The sequence below is a fragment of the Stenella coeruleoalba genome (genome assembly GCF_951394435.1).
Source record: "Stenella coeruleoalba genome assembly, chromosome: 17".
NCBI classification, from domain to species: Eukaryota; Metazoa; Chordata; class Mammalia; order Artiodactyla; family Delphinidae; genus Stenella; species Stenella coeruleoalba.
In genome coordinates, this window is record NC_137163.1 from 6330710 (window position 1) to 6348694 (window position 17985).

Consider the following 17985-nt stretch of genomic DNA (forward strand, 5'->3'; position numbering starts at 1 on the left):
CCGCGCGCAGCAACAAAGACCCAACGCAGCCAAAAATAAATAAATAAATTTATTAAAAAAAAAAGAAGATTCAGCCAGAAGGAATACTCAAAGGGGCTCTCAGAAGGGACGGTTATTATCATCTCTGTGACATTCCACTACGTATCTTCATCTTCCTCCATCTTTCCTGACTCCTGAGGACCAAAGAGGAAAGTGCTCTCAGGGGTGAGAGAAGATAGTAACAGGAGAGGAGGCTGTGAGTAAGAAACCCAGGACCTTTGTGAAGACACAGGTAGGATGTGCGACAAAGCCCATTATGAGAAGCTGCTCATGAGCCTCAGGTATTATTAGGCAGGAGGTGCAAACCTTCGAACCTGTGTTCTGTCCCCATTACGCCTTCTAGAGGAAGCACAAGGAAGGGTGAGAAGAACACAAAACCAAGGACAAATTTTGACTCCAACGCCTATCAGCTCTGCCACCCTGGCATCGGGGCTGAGTTTGCTCTTTGAACAAACTGGGAAATTCCCACCCAGGTCCAGGATGATGGGAATATACGTAAAAGAAACGATGTATTTCCAAGCAGCAAATACAAATTAAGTACCCAGGAAAGGTTGGCTTTCTTCCTCCCTCCCTCCCTCCTCCCCTTCCTGCCTCCTATTAGGTGTTGTAGAAAATGCCCAGGCTTGGGGTGGTCACTTAGAAGAGATGGAGGGGTCTGGGAGGCATCCACTGCTCTCTCTGTGTCCATAAGCCACTTTCTCAACAGGGTGGGAAAAATGACCACAGTCTCTCTCCTCCCTGGGGCCTGACTCCTCCCCTCTGGTCCCCCTACTCTTCCCCTAGTCTCTGTGTGGATACCTCCTTCTTATCCTTCCTACTGTAGCTCAGACTTAGCTTCCTCTGTGAGGCTCCGCATTCTTTTTTTTTTTTTTTTTGCAGTACGCAGGCCTACTCACTGTTGTGGCCTCTCCTGTTGCGGAGCACAGGCTCCAGATGCGCAGGCTCAGCGGCCATGGCTCACGGGCCCAGCCGCTCCGCGGCATGTGGGATCTTCCCGGACCGGGGCACGAACCCGTGTCCCCTGCATCGGCAGGCGGACTCTCAACCACTGCGCCACCAGGGGAGCCCGAGGCTCCGCCTTCTTGCTCGTAGACCATATCATGATTTGTAATTACACATTGATTTGTTTGCTCACCTGTTTAGTTAACGCCTCTCCCTCCTTCTGAACATCTGTTTGGACATTTCTCTGACTGCTCACCCCTCCCTGGCCCCAGTGAAGTGTCTTCTGCCCTGTTTTCCCTGTTGCCTGGCTTGCTTCTTCTCACTCCATGACAGCTGGCTGGGCAGAGATCCCAGTGTGCCTTGCAGCCGTGTCTGTCCCAGTGAGGACAGAGGTAGAAGGGGGAGCAGAGGGGATAGTGAAACTCACAGCTCACATCTGGACCAGTGTGGAACCCAAGTGCTTTTATTCCAAGTCTATGCCTTCACACTGAGTGGCTGCTTCCTCGAGTTCCCACAGCATATTTCTCGCAAGAACTCTGCAAACCATTGTAGAAGGGACAAACCTGAGCTACATCCAGCTGTTGATTCTTTAGTATGAAATGGCTTTGAATCCTTCTTGAAGTACACTTTTCCCGCAGGCGTATTTAGCAGGGCTGGAAGGGAGAGACCAGGCGGGGGGAGGTGGAGAGAGAACCCAGGAAAGGGGTATAAGGAAGGTGCCAGTGAACGGGGACTCTCCAAAGCGGGCTGGGGTTGAGACCACCTACCCACCTCCACCCTCCTTTATCTGATTTCCTAAGAAACATGTACTGACCATTTACAATGCACTAAACCCTGCGCAACGGGTCCAGACCTGTGCCAGGATCTAAGGGGAAAATTTAAGTTCAGAGCATCTCAGACCCAGACAATTAATAAAAATCGGTGTTATGAATTAATGAATTCACTAGTTTTCTACAACAGTGCAAGAACTTTCATAAACAAGAAAGATCAACCTGACTAAGTGCCCATTTCCTGATACTGAGGGTCCTGAAGTTGATTTCTAGAGACAATCCTGTTTCCTGCCCGCATGTGAACACAAGCAGTTCATAGCTCTGGTTTGAAGCTAAAAGTTTTTTCTTTTTTTCCTTTACATGGTTTAAAAAAAAAAAACAGATCATTTTCTGCTAGTGCACAGACATCTGAAGAAAGGAAAAAGTCGGAAGATATTCTTATCTGGAGACAAAAGTGAGCGGTCCCATACCCCACCCCCATCATTTCCCCATGTATCCTTTTTCTCACTTTACTTCACCTGCAAATGGAGGGGGGATAAAAAGCTCTTTTTTTTTTTTTTTTTTTTTTGGAAAACCACCTTGCCTCTAAAAATGTCATCTCGCTCATTTCCTTTTTCTCCCAACTCCCTTTTAGTTCAACACCTAGGCATTGGGAGAAAAGAAGGAGATCTTTGGGAGGATTTTGGAGAAGCAGTGGGCAGTGGGTGAGTGATAAACTGCACTGGACCTGAAGCCGGAGCTGCTCCAGCCAGACTCTGTCCTTCCGGCCGGGCAAGTTACTCAGTTTTCAGATCCTCATTTTTCTCATCTATAAAATGAGGAAATGAATCCTCAACTTCAGAATCTTGCAAAGCTCCCTTACCCAACCTCTCCGTGTACCTTGTCCACAATTGTGAACCCAGAACCATTTACAGGACTTCAAGAAAAATGTGTTTCATGAAAAGCAAGGGTGTCTATGAACATGTAATAGGAAGGTCTGATGCCAAAAGGTGAAATTCAAAGGGCTCAGGAAGCAGCGAAGCCCAGACACTGACTGAGAGTGTGAGTCTGAACAAAGCTGGCCAGAGTTAGCCTGGCATAACTAGCAACAGTATCGCTGCTGGTATTGTCGCTATTATTGCCGCGACTATCTTATCAGTATTTTCCAAGTGCTTTAGTTCTTCCAAATGTCGTCACAGAGTTTGTGCATTTCACCCGCACAACCACTTCATAGCATTGGTCACAAGGTTACAATGATTTGTACTTATAAGGGGTCAGAGCCCAGCAGGCTGAGATGCTCACTCAAGCTCACATTGACAGAAAGCGAACAGACACCAGCTCTGGGCTCCAGGATCTCCAGACTCCTGTGCTGAGGCTCTCACCACCATCCTATCCCACCCACTCTTAGTCCGGGCCTCCCAGGAGGGGAGACTAGGGCAGCTGGGACTCCTAACGAGTGATTCTCCACTAAGACCCTCAATGGCCATAAGGATAAATCGCTCAGTTCCAGGACTACACCAAGCCAGCAGTCAGCTCCCTCGGGAACAGTGAGCTCAAAACTGTGGAACACAGCTGACCACTTACCAGCATCAAGGACCCTTGTCCAATATGCTGCCCTTGAGGAAGAACTTGGACTTATTTCCCAGCAAAGAACAAAAACTGTGTAGAATTTACAATATTCAACACTATTTTGTTCAGACTAGCAAAAGGAGGGCTGTCATTTTCTCTTTCTATCTCTGTTTCTCCCTCCCATCCTCTTCTCTCTCTCTCTCTCCTTTCTCCACCTACCCGCTCTCTCTCTCTCTCTCACACACACACAGACACACACAGACACACACAGCCTTTGAGACAAATTCTTTCAGATGCTGCTTACCATTCAGAGTAGATGCACATGCTCACGGTCAGCTGAGGGCTGTGAAATGCAAGTGACATAATATTTTCCAACATCAGTTCCCAAAATTACCGCTTGGATCAAGAGAGCTGAAATGGGGTGAGCTTTAGTTGTGGAAAGGGCTGCCGCCAGGCAGGGAAGTAACAGCTACCGGTGGTTGACTGCCTTCTACATGCTAGGGTTGTCATCACCAGCTTCTCATTCAATCCTAGGAGTCCTAGGAGGTAAACATTACCAGCCCCATTTTACAGCTGAGGAAACTGAGGCTCAGGGAAGCTAAGTGAATCAGTCAAGGCTACAGAGCTAGTAAGGGCAGAGCAGGATTCAAACATGGGCCAGTCTGATCCCCAAGCCCGTGGTCTTTTCAGTACAGTGTGCAGTGAGTACAGAAGAATCTTTATCAGAAGTGAAGAGGTTAGATAAAGCACTCATCACCCACCTCCCTAGGCCCCAAAGCAAGAACTAGACTCATCTTGTTTATTCCACGTGCATGTATGGGGCATCCACTCTGTGCTCAGGCTACAAACTTAAGAAGGACGTGTTCTCCAGGAGCATGAAGGAAGAAACAGATCTATGTAGGGACATAGTGAGGAAAGGGGAATGTCCAAAGGGATGGGGGTGAGAAGGGGTGTGTGGGGCACAGAGGAAAGGCCCACCTATGGAAGGGGTGACACAATGTGTATTAAAAGATGGGTGGAAATGTGTCCAACAGTCAAGGAATGTTCTGGAGGGAACACAACCCAGGCTACGTCTGGATGGCATGGAAGAGAATGGCAAGTTCTGGAGGCTTGGTATTGAGAGTGATGCAACGTAAAGCTATTAAGATAGTTCAACTATAGCTCACACCACAGTGAAATTTCCATCCCAGGAGGTCACTGCGAGCAGGTTCTTCTCAAATTAACATCAGAGTCACCTGTTTCGCTAACAACCATGCAGATTTGGGAGGGGCCTGATCCCAGAGGTTCCGATTCCATAGGTCCCAGCTGGAGCCTGAGAATCTGAATTTCTAAGTAGATGCTCGTGTTGCTAGTTCTCTTCTGCCTGACCTTCCAGCAGAGCCGGCCTGAGCCGTCCCCCTTGCCAGTGATTGGTGAAGGGATGAGCACAGGACCCAGTTCTGGTCATTGAGAAAAAAGGGGATCTTCACTCCTCAATGAGGAGAGCCACAGGAACAACCTTCGTCCTCTACAAAGTATCTCGTCCAAATGCAGCACCTGAAACTTCGGTAGCCATCCAGGTCCTGATGCAAGGATGGAGTCAGAACCAGGGACAGTGGTGAAGAAGTGGTGAACACCTGGGTCTTTGATGGCATCATCAAGCCCCTAAATCAGCCAGTGGGAGCCCACTTCAACGGGAGGGGATTCTGTGGCTCGGATTAGCCAGGGATGGGCGCGGGGAACGTATGTCAGTGGTGATGGAAGCAGAGTTAAGAAGGAACATGGTGCCCCTGGGAAAAAGGGGAGGCAGCCTCTCTTGCCCTGAGCAGAGGAGTGGGGGAAAGCAGGGTAATTAGAGAGGATGCTGGCAGATCATGGAGTCCCCCGAAAGCCGGCTTGAGAAGAAACTTCTGACAAGCAAAGAGGAGGTGTCATCGATGTTCGGGATTGCGCAAAGGTCACGGTAAAATGGGTGTTAACACTGATTGCTCAGCACTGCCCTGGTGGCGCGGTGGTTGGGAATCCGCCTGCCAATGCGGGGGACACGGGTTCGAGCCCTGGTCCAGGAAGATCCCACATGCCGCGGAGCAACTAAGCCCGTGAGCCACAGCTACCGAGCCTGCACTCTAGAGCCCCCGAGCCACAACTACTGAGCCTGCGCACCACAACTACTGAAGCCCGCGCGCCTAGAGCCCGTGCTCCACAACGAGAAGCCACTGTGATGAGAAACACATGCACCGCAACAAAGAGCGGGAGGCCGCAACTAGAGAAAGCCTGTGCGCAGCAACGAAGACCCAATGAAACTAAAAATAAATAAATAAATTTATTTAAAAAAAGAAAGGACTGATTGCTCACTGAAATTGATTTCCCCTGTGGGGAAAGGGTAGAGAAATAACTGATATAATCATTATTATAGTAACACTTGGTGAGCACCTCTGGGTGTCAGGCAATACACTGATAAATTCCACCTCACGACCATCCAGCTGGGAAAGGGCACTGCGCCACTCTAGTGGGAGAGCCAGATGTGAAGAATGGTTTATACCATGGAGAGTGGCTGGGCCACGCGGACTCAGAAGACCCCACAGGAGTACCACCATGGGAGGGGTCAGTTCCAGTGCAGCAGGAAGAAGTGTCAGAAAATGAAATTTTTCATAAAGAAATATAACTTGCACTGAGTCTTGAAAGAAAGGTAGGTATCAGCCACTTAAAATAAGGTAAAAAATCGTGACAGCACTTCTAGCAGAGAGTACTGCCTAAGCAAAGGCATGGAGGTGTGAGATGGCCTGATGTCTGGAACCACCAGAAGCTCTGGCTGGGATAAGGGTGAGGGTAGGAGATGGACGGGGAGGCCAAGTACACCCTACTGTAGAGTATGAGTTTCTCCTCTGAACTCAGAGAGCCATTAGATAGTGTTAAGTTTGAAAGTGACAAGACCAGACGTGAGTCTCAGAAAGATTGTGCTGGCAGCGGCATGGAGGTGGAATGAGGGTGTGAACGTGGAGAATGAGAGAAACTTGAAGTTAGAGAAATCTTTACATGGGATGCTGGGTCTCTGTGGCCTCTGGACATTGTGTCACCTGACTGCTTGTCTATAGATGTCCTGCGGTGGGTTGTAAGCCCTTGAAGAGCAGGGAATAGGTCCATTTATTCACTACGGTGTTCCTCACAGCTGTTAGACACTCAATAAACATTTTGTGGGTTAATAAGGAGACCAGTTCTCCAGACAGCATCTCATTGAGTTCTTGCTCCACGTTAGTCCCTGTGCCTGGCGCCAGGGCACAGAGATGGTGCTGGGCAGGGATTCTCATACTTTTTCTTCCATCACCTCCTTTGGCAGTCTACAGAAACCAATGACAGCTTCTCAGAACAATATTTTTTTTAAGTTTAATTTTTTTACTAGTTATCTATTTTATACCTATTAGTGTATATATGTCAACCCCAATCTCCCAATTCATCCCACCACCACCACCACCCCCCGCCCCGCATTCCCCGCTTTGTGTCCATACATCTTCAGAACAATTTTTTTTTTTTTTTTTGTGGTACGCAGGCCTCTCACTGCCGCGGTCTCTCCCATTGCGGAGCACAGGCTCCGGACGCGCAGGCTCAGCGGCCATGGCTCACGGGCCCAGCCGCTCCGTGGCATGTGGGATCTTCCCAGACTGGGGCACGAAACTGTGTCCCCTGCATCAGCAGGCGGACTCTCAACCGCTGTGCCACCAGGGAAGCCCCAGAACAGTATTTTTTAAAGAAAAAATTTAAGATTACAAAGGAAACCAATTACATCAAAATGTAGTTATCAAAATATTAAAAATGAAAGTGGTAGTATAATAATTTATGCACATCATAATTAACACGTTAAATAATGAGATTGATCAGCTGTCTCATAACAACTCTGATTTCAAGGTAGTGAGTGTAAATGATATTTTGAGATATCCATAATGTAATAGGAAAATATATATCATTTCTGTTGGTAGTAAGTCCCAGGTATTGCAAATAATACTGCAGTTTGGTATTACATTGCTACTATGTTGCCACGTAGTAGCAATGAACGACTTTTCAGGCAGATCACTGGTTCTCAGAGTGTGGTCCCAGCAACACAGGCATCATGTAGGAACCATCTGATATGCAAATTATCTCCTCAGCTCTACTGAATCAGAGACTCTGGGATTGGGGCTACAGTGACTGGCTCATCCCAATTTGCTGAGGAGGCCCCTAATTTTAGCACTGAGAATCCCACATCCTAGGAACCCCTTACTCCCAGACAAACCAGGATGGCTGTCTGCCCTAGTGGAGGGCCATCAGTCTGTGTTTAAGGAAGCCCTCCAGGTCATTCTGCACATTTGAGAACCACTGACATGGAAGTTAGTGAAATAAAGATGAATTTCTCCTATTCAACTTAATGGAAGCCCTGAATTCCATGGACCCAGGAAAAGAAGCTCCAATTTAAACAATAGCTCTGCCCTCAAGGAATACACTTTTCAGAAGAGGAGGCAATCATTAGGCAGACAACTGTAGTTCAGTGTGAAAAGAGCCTGGAAACGTAAGCCCAGGCAGTGCTGGGAGCTTGAAGCAAGGGCATCTTTCCAACAGGATGCCTCTGTCTAGGGAGTAGGGAGATGGGCTGTAAGATGATGATGATCATCATGATGATGGAGGAAGAGGAAGAGGAGGAGGAAAAAATAAGTTAATATATATTTAGTGCTTAACTCTTCCAGGCTCTGTTCTTAGTGCTTTATACTGTTATTTAATTCTTAGGAGGCAGACGCCATTATTATCCCCATTTAACAGGTAAGCAAACTGAGGCACAGAGCAGTTCAGAAACTTGTCCAAGGTCACACAGATAGCAAGAGGAGGTGAAAGTATTCTAGCCCAAGCAATCTGGCTCCAGACCTCATGCTCTTAACTACCATGTGATTTTAATGGTTATTTGGGTACTTGATTATTTTAAATGTTGTCATAAAGACCACAAGGGATTCCTTTTCCTCCCCTTCTCTGAAAATAAATTCAAACTTTGTTGATATTCATAAACACAGCAAATGTGAAGGGTGTAAAGCTCACTAAGTCATGGTGTGGTTTCAGTTTTGGCATCTGGGGCTACTTGGGATCCATGGATGGAGACAGCTGTAGAGTGAGCTTCACAGAGCTTCTTTGTACCTTTGTCTGCTGATAGGGGTGGAGACTGGGAGCAGGTGAGAGGGGAGAAAATCTAAAATAAGCATAGGGGTCCGATTTTAATTTTAAGACAGGATGGAGAAGTGGCAGGGCATGATCTAATTTGACCCTTGTGGAGAGGGAGGCAGGGATATTGAGAGGGGAATCACAGGTTGTGGTCTCAGGCCAGGTGGGTGCAAATCCTGTCCTGATGACTGGCAAATCGTGTAACCTTGACCAGCGTATTCAACCTTCCACTCTGGTCCTCAACGTTCTCATCTGCTCACTGGGGATGATGATATTCACATCATCTTTATTCTCATGGTAACAAAAGTCCTTGGACCGTGGTAGGTCATCAATAAATACATGTGCCGCTTCCCTTTCTTGCCAGTTAACATGGAAGGAAGTGGTGTCCTCACTCCAGGGCAGACGCTGTGCCAGGGCTGGGGACCCAGAGATGCCAGAGGAGTATTTAAAAGGTCAAAGTCTCCCACCCCAGAAACCCCTCCCCGACCATGCCTAGCTAGAAATGCTGTGTGCCTAGGGGCTCCACTGTAACATATACTCCCCCATATATAAACACCCAAACACTGTTAGGACCCATCATGACTGCTTGACAGAAATCCTCCTATTATTCCCCATAAAATGTCACCCACCTGTCGGGAAAGAGACCTTCTTTCTCCCCTCCAATCCCTACCTGCCTTTGAAGGAGCCAGGAACCAGGCAACAGAATCTACAGACTCTCCCTCTTTGGGTGAGTTGATTTTTTTTTTCTTTCTTAAATTGGAGGCAATTGGATATTTCCAGACAGCAGAAAGAACAGATTGAGGGTGAAGGCAAAATTGTTAAGGAGGAAGAGGGATGGTAGGTAAAGAGAATAGGAGGAATGACCCTCAAGATGAATAATGATAAATAACTGTTATATTAGCAGGCAATTTCTGGGCCAAGCCCTGTGCTAGGCACCTGAAACTCACATACTTCAGCTCCTATCCATGATAGATAACCCTCGGTGGTTTCATATAACATTCAGGATACAGTGGCCTAATGACCTAAACCATGGCCTCAGCCTCTGCAGTGACAGTCCCATCTCGGGCCACTTGGACCCTCTCACTCTACACTCCAGGCCTGAGTAACTCTGTGCAATTTCTAGGCAGTGTCACACCATCTCCAGACAGCTTTAGAGTGGCCCCTGCTCTCTGCCTACACTGACTTTCATCCTCACACCCTCTGTCTGGCCCTACACCCACACACGCGGTCTTTACCAGGCCAATATCTTCCTGATTTTCAGTTCTCACCTTGAGTACCACTTCCTCTGGCAAGCCTTCAATATCGCCCCAGAATAGGTCGTGACGCCCGTCCTTTATTTTCCCAAAGCACCCTGTGCTTCGCCCATCACTAGATGTGTCTCATGTATGGAGCTGATCTCTACACTCATCTGACCCCACCAGCAGACAGTGAGCTCTTTGAGGTCTGGGTGTTGCCTGGGGCTTGTCTTAGTGTGGTTCCCCCAAAGCAGCCTGAAACCAAGTCTCAGCTGCAGGCAGTTTGTATAGGAGATGAGTCTGGAAAGGAGGAGTGAGGCCGGCATCAGGGAGAATGAGATAAAGATGGGGGAAAAGCCAGTTTTGGCTTTCAAAGTTGTTGCTGTGGCAGTTGGGAGCTTGATTGGATGGGTTCAGAACTCCTTCCAGAACCATCCCTCTGAAGGACAGGGGAGGGAGTTTTTACCCACCAGTTTCTTTCCTGATAACATCATCCTTAGCCTAAAATGTTTCAGCGCTGCCCCATAGATTCCAAGAAGCTTTCAGCCCTTGGGCTGAGCACGGGCGGCTTTCCTAGATGCAATCACAGCCTCCCAGTCAGCCCTCACTGTGGAATCTTCTCTCGTCTCCTTTGGTGGGTCCTGCTTTGTCTCCTCTGGCCTCCGCCCGCCTTACCCTTCCCCCCCCAGAGATCCCTTCCTCCACCTTCTTCATCCAACTCCTGCCCAAGACCCACTCAAGCTCTACCTTCTCTAAGAATCATCCCCAGATCTCTCGGCCCAATATTGTTCTCAAGCTTGGCTGCAAACCAAAATCTCCTGGGGAGCTTTAAAAAACAAAAAAACAATACTGACCCTTGGGTCGCACCACCAGAGATACTGAATTGATCTAGGATGGGACCTGGACAACATATTTTTTTAAATCTCCCCAGGTGATTTTACTATGCAGCCTGGGCTGAGAACAATTTGCATGCCTCTGTTGTTTTGTTTTTTTGTGGTACGCGGGCCTCTCACTGTTGTGGCCTCTCCCGTTGCGGAGCACAGGCCCCGGACGCGCAGGCTCAGTGGCCATGGCTCACGGGCCCAGCCACTCCGCGGCATGTGGGATCTTCCCGGACCGAGGCACAAACCCGAGTCCCCCACATCGGCAGGCGGACTCCCAACCACTGCGCCACCAGGGAAGCCCCATGCCTCTGTTTTAATTGCACTTCCTCTGGGTTTCCATAGGCCCTGTGTTCCCCCTCCTTATTACTCTTTATCTTCTGTTTATTTCTGTCTCCCCCGTCATCCGAGGGCGCATCAGGGGCTGCACTCACATCTCTTCCCTCATATACCCTGTGCTCAGCTCACAGCACATGTGTGTTGAGGCTGCCATTCCCGCAAGCTGGGCTGCTTCTCTCCTCACCCCACCCTGCCCGTGCTATCCGGAGCCTCATTTTCCAGCCCCTGGAAACGCAGCCCGTGCGTGCTTCACTGCTGCCAAGATGACCGGCTCTTGGCGGCACCCTTCTCCGGCATTTCTCCTTCCATCTCCGCTCTCACAGCCTCTGACACTTGGGCTCTCCAGCACCCAACAGTTAGCAGTGGTGACAGCCGCTGCTTTGCCTAAAAGCCCTTCAGTGAACTGCTAGGAAATCCCTGGAAATTGCTCCCTGGAACCCTCCCCACTCCCAGGCTCACTGCCCTGAAGAGGAAAGGCATCTGGGGAGGAGCCGCTGCCTCCCCTCGTCTGGGCAGGGACCCTGCAGACCTCAGAGGCCAAGGGGTCCAGGTCTCTTCCTCCAAAGCACATTCAAATCTCTGAGCCCATCTCGCTCTGCCATTCCAAGTCATTGTCACTTCTGTTTCCACATTGGTTTTAATCTTCAGGGGCAGAAGGACTGTCATCCTCACTCTGCAGATAAATGAAGATCAGCCAGAGACTCTCCCATCTCAGCCTGGCCTCTTCCTAGCTGTGCGGCCTTAGGTTACTTAACCTCACACATTAGAATAAGCACAAACAAGGAGTTTCCATCACTGTCACCACGAGCTAAACGTGGGACACAGGGCGGAGGTGATGTAGCCTCGTGCTACAGACATGAAAGACAGTCCCCAGAGTCTGTGGTCTAGTAGGAGAGGCAGATCAGCAAATAGGCAATTACAAAGGAGTGCAGTAAGTGTTAAGACAGTGGGTCCCCTAGGTCACTAACTCTACGTGCAACAGGGGCAAAAGGCAGGAAATTGTGGTCAGAGGGGTTTCCAGAGAGGGCGACAGCCAAGCTGAACCTTGTACTGGTTGGCCAAAAAGTTTGTTCGGGTTTTTCTGTATGATGATGGGCAAAAACCCGAACGAACTTCTTGGCCAGCCCGATAGAATTGGCCACAGGGAAGGGGAGGGTCTGGGGAGGAGGGGACAACGCTGCTCCAGGCCAGGCGTACAGCGTGTGCAAAGGCCTAGCGCATCTTAGTCCACCTCGTGTCCCCAAGGCCTGGCATGGTGGGCAAAAGCGGTGGGGAGAGCACCCAGGCGCTGGTCTGGTCTGCAGGGAACGCCTCACCTCTCTCTGATCTGCCGCTAAGGCAGCCCTGCCTCTGACGCCACTGATGATGGAGCAGCTGAGTCAAAAGGTGACACACAGCCATTGTTCCTCACCCTGGTGAGACCCTGGCTTTAGAGAGCCAGGTGACAGTTCCCTTCCAGGCTGTCACCAACGAGCCCTGTCATCTTGCATGTGTTTCTCACCCTTCTGAAGGTTCCTTATTCTCTTCTGCCAAAAGGGAGCGGTAAACCTTGGCCTCCTGGAGTGATGGGAGACAAACCGGGTGCCGGACCACCTGAGGACCCCTCAAATGCCAGCTCGTCTCTGTCACCCAGCCCCGGAGATGGAACGGGTCTCCAGCACGGCTAAGGGAGGACTGACTCCACACCCGCCCAGGGCCTCCCCGACACTCTGCTTTTGCTTCCCTGGAGCTGGTGTTGTCCACACGACCGCAGGAAGCAGCCCGACTCACAGCCCAGCCAGGAGCCCTACCCTTGCCCAGGGAGACCAGTGACTTCTAGGTTCCCTCTTCCCACCTAGCTTTGCCCTCAGCTCTGATGGAAGTGACGCTGGCTGATCAAGAGCTGTGTAGATCGATTTCCCCAAAAAGTGGTAATTGCAGCCTCCCTCCTGGAGACCAGGCCAGGGACCTGCATGGCCACAGCTAGAGACAGCTGCGCAGCTGCACCCACCCCACTGCAGGGGACGCCCCTGTGCGCCCACTCTCAGCCTGACCCCTCCCTTCTCCGTTTGCTCCAGGCGGCAGTGGACAGTATCTGGCCAGAGGTCAGCCACTCAGCACCCTAGACTCACTCTCTGTGGGACTTCCCTGGCAGTCCACGGGTTGAGACTTCGCCCTCTAATGCAGGGGATGCGGGTTAATTCCCTGGCCGGGCAGCTAGGATCCCACGTGCCTCTGGGCCAAAAAACCAAAACACAAAACAGAAGCAATACTGTAACAAATTCAATAAAGAATTTAAAAATGGTCCACATAAACAACAACAACAACAAAAATCTTGAAAAAAAAAAAAAATCACTCTCTGCTCTGATGCCCTATGTCAAAACAAGGTTCTATTCCAAGCCTGGAAGAGGGGCTGGCTTTTCCCTGGGCGCTCTGTAGTCCTGCCTCTAATCACAAATTTGAATTTAGAATTTGTTCCTGCTTCAGGACCCAGCCCCTCATTTCCATGTTTGGGCAATTTACTTGACCTTTCTGAGCTTCTGTGTACTCGACGACTACATGGGGAAGCACTCTGACTTTCCAGACAACTCTTAAGTGCAGTTATTAAACTGTCCTATCCACTAATACCAAAGCCTCAGAGCCTCACCCTGTTTAAACATCTCTTCCCCCACATCTGCCTGCCCTAGGCTGAGACCCCCATTCGGGGGAAGGGCGGTGCTCGTCAGTATCATTCCTCTTTCCTCCTCCCTCTAAGCTGCCTCTGACTCCTCCAGGGCTGAGTGGGAAGAGAGGGACCCCTGTGAGGACAGAAGGAGCAGAAACTGTCCCATTCACGAGAGGATAATGGCAGGATATGGCAGGTGCCTAAATACTCACCCTTTTCCTCGTGGAGCTCTTTCGGGAGAAACATGTCCACTGGGGACCTCTGGCCGCAGTCCCCTAACTTGACTGATGTCACCTCTGGCTTGTGGCTTATGATGTCCCCTTAGCCCCCGCATCCAGCTGACCATCCCAGGACGCACCTGGGCCCACGGCCAGACACTCGTGGCTGGCTTCCTGCCCTGCGTTATCCACATGGCTCTCATTCCACTCCCCTGGGCCACTCCTGCACCCTGAAATGCCCAAGGCCGAGCTCTTTAAATGGTACTAGGGAAGCCTGCGGCCCCCTCACCTGCCCTGCCGACCCCATCAGAAGGGCACAGGACGCCCCAGCACTGCAGAGAATCCCACCTCCGTCCCTTCCATCAACCTCCCTGCAATTCTTTTCTACCCTCCCTGGGAGTGAAGGGCCAGGGCCTTTAGACTGATTTAGGGGCCGCACCTTGGCAGTTCTTCATAGATTCTCTCTCTTCATTGTTCAGAATCTGTGGCCACTTAATATTATTTGTTCTCAACTTTGGAGGCTCAGCCAAAGTTTAGGTAACAAGAAAAATGCCATTTAAGTTCCTACGGGGTGAGCCATTACTTTTATTGTTCCTGAGCACAATGAACCCCCCACTTAGACCTGCAGGACCCTGAGCACCTATCCCTTCTGTGACCCTTGCCCCAGGGCAGCCTGCTTTGTGCTGTGTGTTTGTCCCCCTCCAGACCATGAGCTGCTGGAGGGCAGGCCCGTGCCTCCTTCCCCTGTGTTCTCAACACCCAGGGCCTCGCAGGCAACCAGGACACCTCTGTTCAATGAACAAAGGGTTGAATATCTTAAATAATACTGTTCATTGAACAATCACTTACATGGAAGAAACGGCCTACAGGTGCTGTAAAGTGTAAAAATAAATGGGTATGACTCTATGTCCAAAAGTGCCGTAACAATAATGGACACAATCATTACAACAAATAACATTGATTGACCTAGTCGATTTGCTCCAGTTCACATACCTATGTATTCAGTCTTCACAACGAGTAAGATGGGTATTACCATTTTCCCATTTTACAGATGAGGAAACTGAGGTACACAGGGCTTAAGTGTGAGCTAAAGATTCTAGAAATTATACAACCAAGAGTTAAGAGTTAGGGCTTCCCTGGTGGCGCAGTGGTTGAGAGTCCGCCTGCCGATGCGGGGGACGCGGGTTCGTGCCCCGGTCCGGGAGGATCCCACATGCCGCGGAGCGGCTGGGCCCGTGAGCCATGGCCGCTGAGCCTGCGCGTCCGGAGCCTGTGCTCCACAACGGGAGAGGCCACAACGGTGAGAGGCCCGCATACCGCAAGAAAAAAAAAAAAAAAGAGTTAAGAGTTTTAAGAAGAGTTCAGAGATGTAAGGGATGGTCTGTCTTGAAAATGTTCAGAAAGGTCTTCTTGGAAGAGCTGCCATGACATGTGAGCCTTAAAGAGTGTGATTCCCGTAGGTGGACGTGGGGAAGGAAGGCCTGCCATGTGGACCAACAAGAACCCAGGTGTCCTACTGTTGAAGGAAGGATAGCAGATGGCGTGTGCTCCAGAACCAGCCAGGGACTCTGTATTGACCAGATGTGAGGGGTACACGATCTAAAGGGGATTCAGAGCTTGGAGTCTGTCGAGGCAACAGGGAGTCACTGAGGATGTCGAGTTCCCGGAGTTGTTTTCCAGAAGGTTAATCTGACAGTGCATGTTTCCTGGACCGACAGACAGAGACTGGAGAAGCCAAACTACTCAGGAGATTCTCTAATTATTCAGCACCGATTCATGGAACAGTAGAGCTAGAAGAAAACTCAGAAGTCACTGCTATGGGACTTCCCTGGTGGTCCAGTGGCTAAGGCTCCACGTTCCCAATGCCAGGGGCCCGGGTTCGATCCCTGGTCAGAGGACTGGACCCCACATGCCGCAACTAAAGGTTCACTGGACCCCACATGCCACAACTAAAAATGCTGCATGCCGCAACTAAGACCCAGCGCAGCCAAATAAATAATTAAGTTTTTTAAAAAAAAGAAGAAAAGAAAAAGAAACCATTGTTATAACTGCACCTTGCACACCAGACCAAGTTCTCTGAGGGAGCAGGCAGGGTGATGCCTGACTGCCTTTCCCAGAGCAGAACACAGCACCTGGTCAGGAGGTGGGCAGTAGGTTTGTTCAACAAGTGAATGAATGGGAGAATGAACAAACCAATGAGTGACACCTTCTATCCCAGAGCAGGAACTTGGACTTAGGGCTGATTGAGGGATGAAGACAGGAGGAGTAGACATTGTCAGAGAAGGCTGGACGGAACTGCAGGGCGCTTGGCTGGATCCAGAAGCTCACTCGACCGGGAGCTTACTTCTCTCTGGGCCTCAGTGCCCCCTTCTATCCAGCAGTGGGTGGGAGAGGAGGATTGGCCCAGGTGACCTCCAAGGTCCTTCCTGCCTCCACTCTTCTGGGAATTGAGGAGAACCCAGCTCCCCTGCTCTCCAGCCCCGTGCTTTCCTTTGATGCTAAATGGGGCCAGGAAGAGTGACGACTCCACCGGCAACCAGAGCCCTGCAAGTCGGCAGCGACTCCTGCACCTGCCCCCACAGGCAGCCCAACCCAGGTTATTCTGGGCTGGCTTCACGGCACCAGCCTCCCTGTCTTCTCCCATACCAGGCTTTTATGAAAGTCCCTAACGAGCCCCGTGCTCTTATGCATTTTAGAAATCTCATCTAATAGGGGCTCATGGAGTATAAATTAACCCCAAGGAGCAGAGCTGCACTAATCCCTGTGGTGATTATGCATTAGCCGAAGAATTTCTTTGCCTATTTTAAGCAGCCGAACCCAGGCTGTCTGGGGTGCTTTTCTCCTCTGTCTCTGTTGACAGCCATTCATTCATTTAGAGCATCTCCCTTTACAATGTGTCCTCTTCACTCCCACCCCACACACCCAGCCCAGCCGCGGAGGCCTAGGAGGCTATCGTGCAGTGGCAGGGGTGCATGAGCCTGTGTCTGACGCGCCCCACCTCTCAGCCTAGTCTGTCACCATCCTCGTGACCTTGATCAATGTACTTCACTTCCCTGAGTTATGGCTGCCTGACTTTAACCAGTGTTATTAGTGGCAACCTTCCAGGGTGTTTGTGAGTTTAAGAAATCACGTTTGTAGAGCGCCACAGGCATGGTAGGCCCTCACCCCCTGTCAGTCCGCTCCCCTCCCTGCTGTTATCACCTTGCCTGTGTTAATATGACCAGAGTTGCGGACGGCTGGTAAAGAAAATCACGTGGAGTGAGAAAGACCCTAAAAAGTTTCAGTTTCAGGTTCAAGCTCCAGGGCTGAAAACAGAAGCCATTCGTATTCTGAAGGCATTAATGAGGTCTTCAAAATCAAGCGAAGAAAAAACTCTACTGTACATTCATCAAAGGTGTGTTGTACCTAGCTGAGGACTTTCTGGAAAAGAAACCAAGGCGTGACTACCCACACTGCCCGCCACTTCAAGCTTGAGGCACGCTACTTTCCAAATCAAAAATTATAATTATAGGCTTGTCTTGCAAGCCTGCGAGGCCTTTCTGCTGAGAAGTTCAGAAACGTTGCTATTCCGGGGACAGCATCTTACGAGGAACAAGCTCACCTGGGCCCCCGGCCCCCGGAGGAGTGGGCCCCCATTTCGCATGGTGAATGTGGAGCCCCAGAGGCACAAAGGCAGCGGTCCGTGGCCTGACTCCTCCCTCCCTCAGCACCTGACATGACTACAGCTCACACACACAGTGCTTTGCTGCTCACAAAAGCCTTTTGGAGATTTTTATCTCCTGTGGAAATTGCAACACTTCTGAAGGGCTGGCTGAGCAAGGAGACGAACATCACGCCTGCTGAACAACTGAAGACAGAATGAGGAGAGACTTCCCTGAAATCACAAAGGCAGAGGCTGCTCTCTGCACCACCCTGGACAGCAGCGTTCAAATGCGGTCTTGGATCGTCCTCCACCTATTTTATCACCCCCATTATACTGGCATCCCCTTGAAGACGTCTGTTTTTGGCGCTATGTTTAACAGAGAAGACACTTGAGTATAAATCCATGCTTAATACATCATTATTGCCTATTAAAAATAGATCACGTTCGATACTTACTCCTCCAGACCAGCCTGTGAACTAAGCACTATTATTATCCCATTTTACAGGTGAGGAAACTGAGCCTCAGAAAGGGTAAGTGACTCTAATCCAGGTCTCAGGTAGTAAGGGGCA

General features: G+C 50.0%; 1 protein-coding gene across 8 annotated transcripts in view; it reads right to left on the reverse strand.

The window, feature by feature from the left end:
* Positions 1–17985, reverse strand: part of KHDRBS3 (KH RNA binding domain containing, signal transduction associated 3) — a 623624-nt gene that overhangs the window by 432688 nt on the left and 172951 nt on the right. The gene's annotated exons all lie outside the window — the stretch shown is intronic.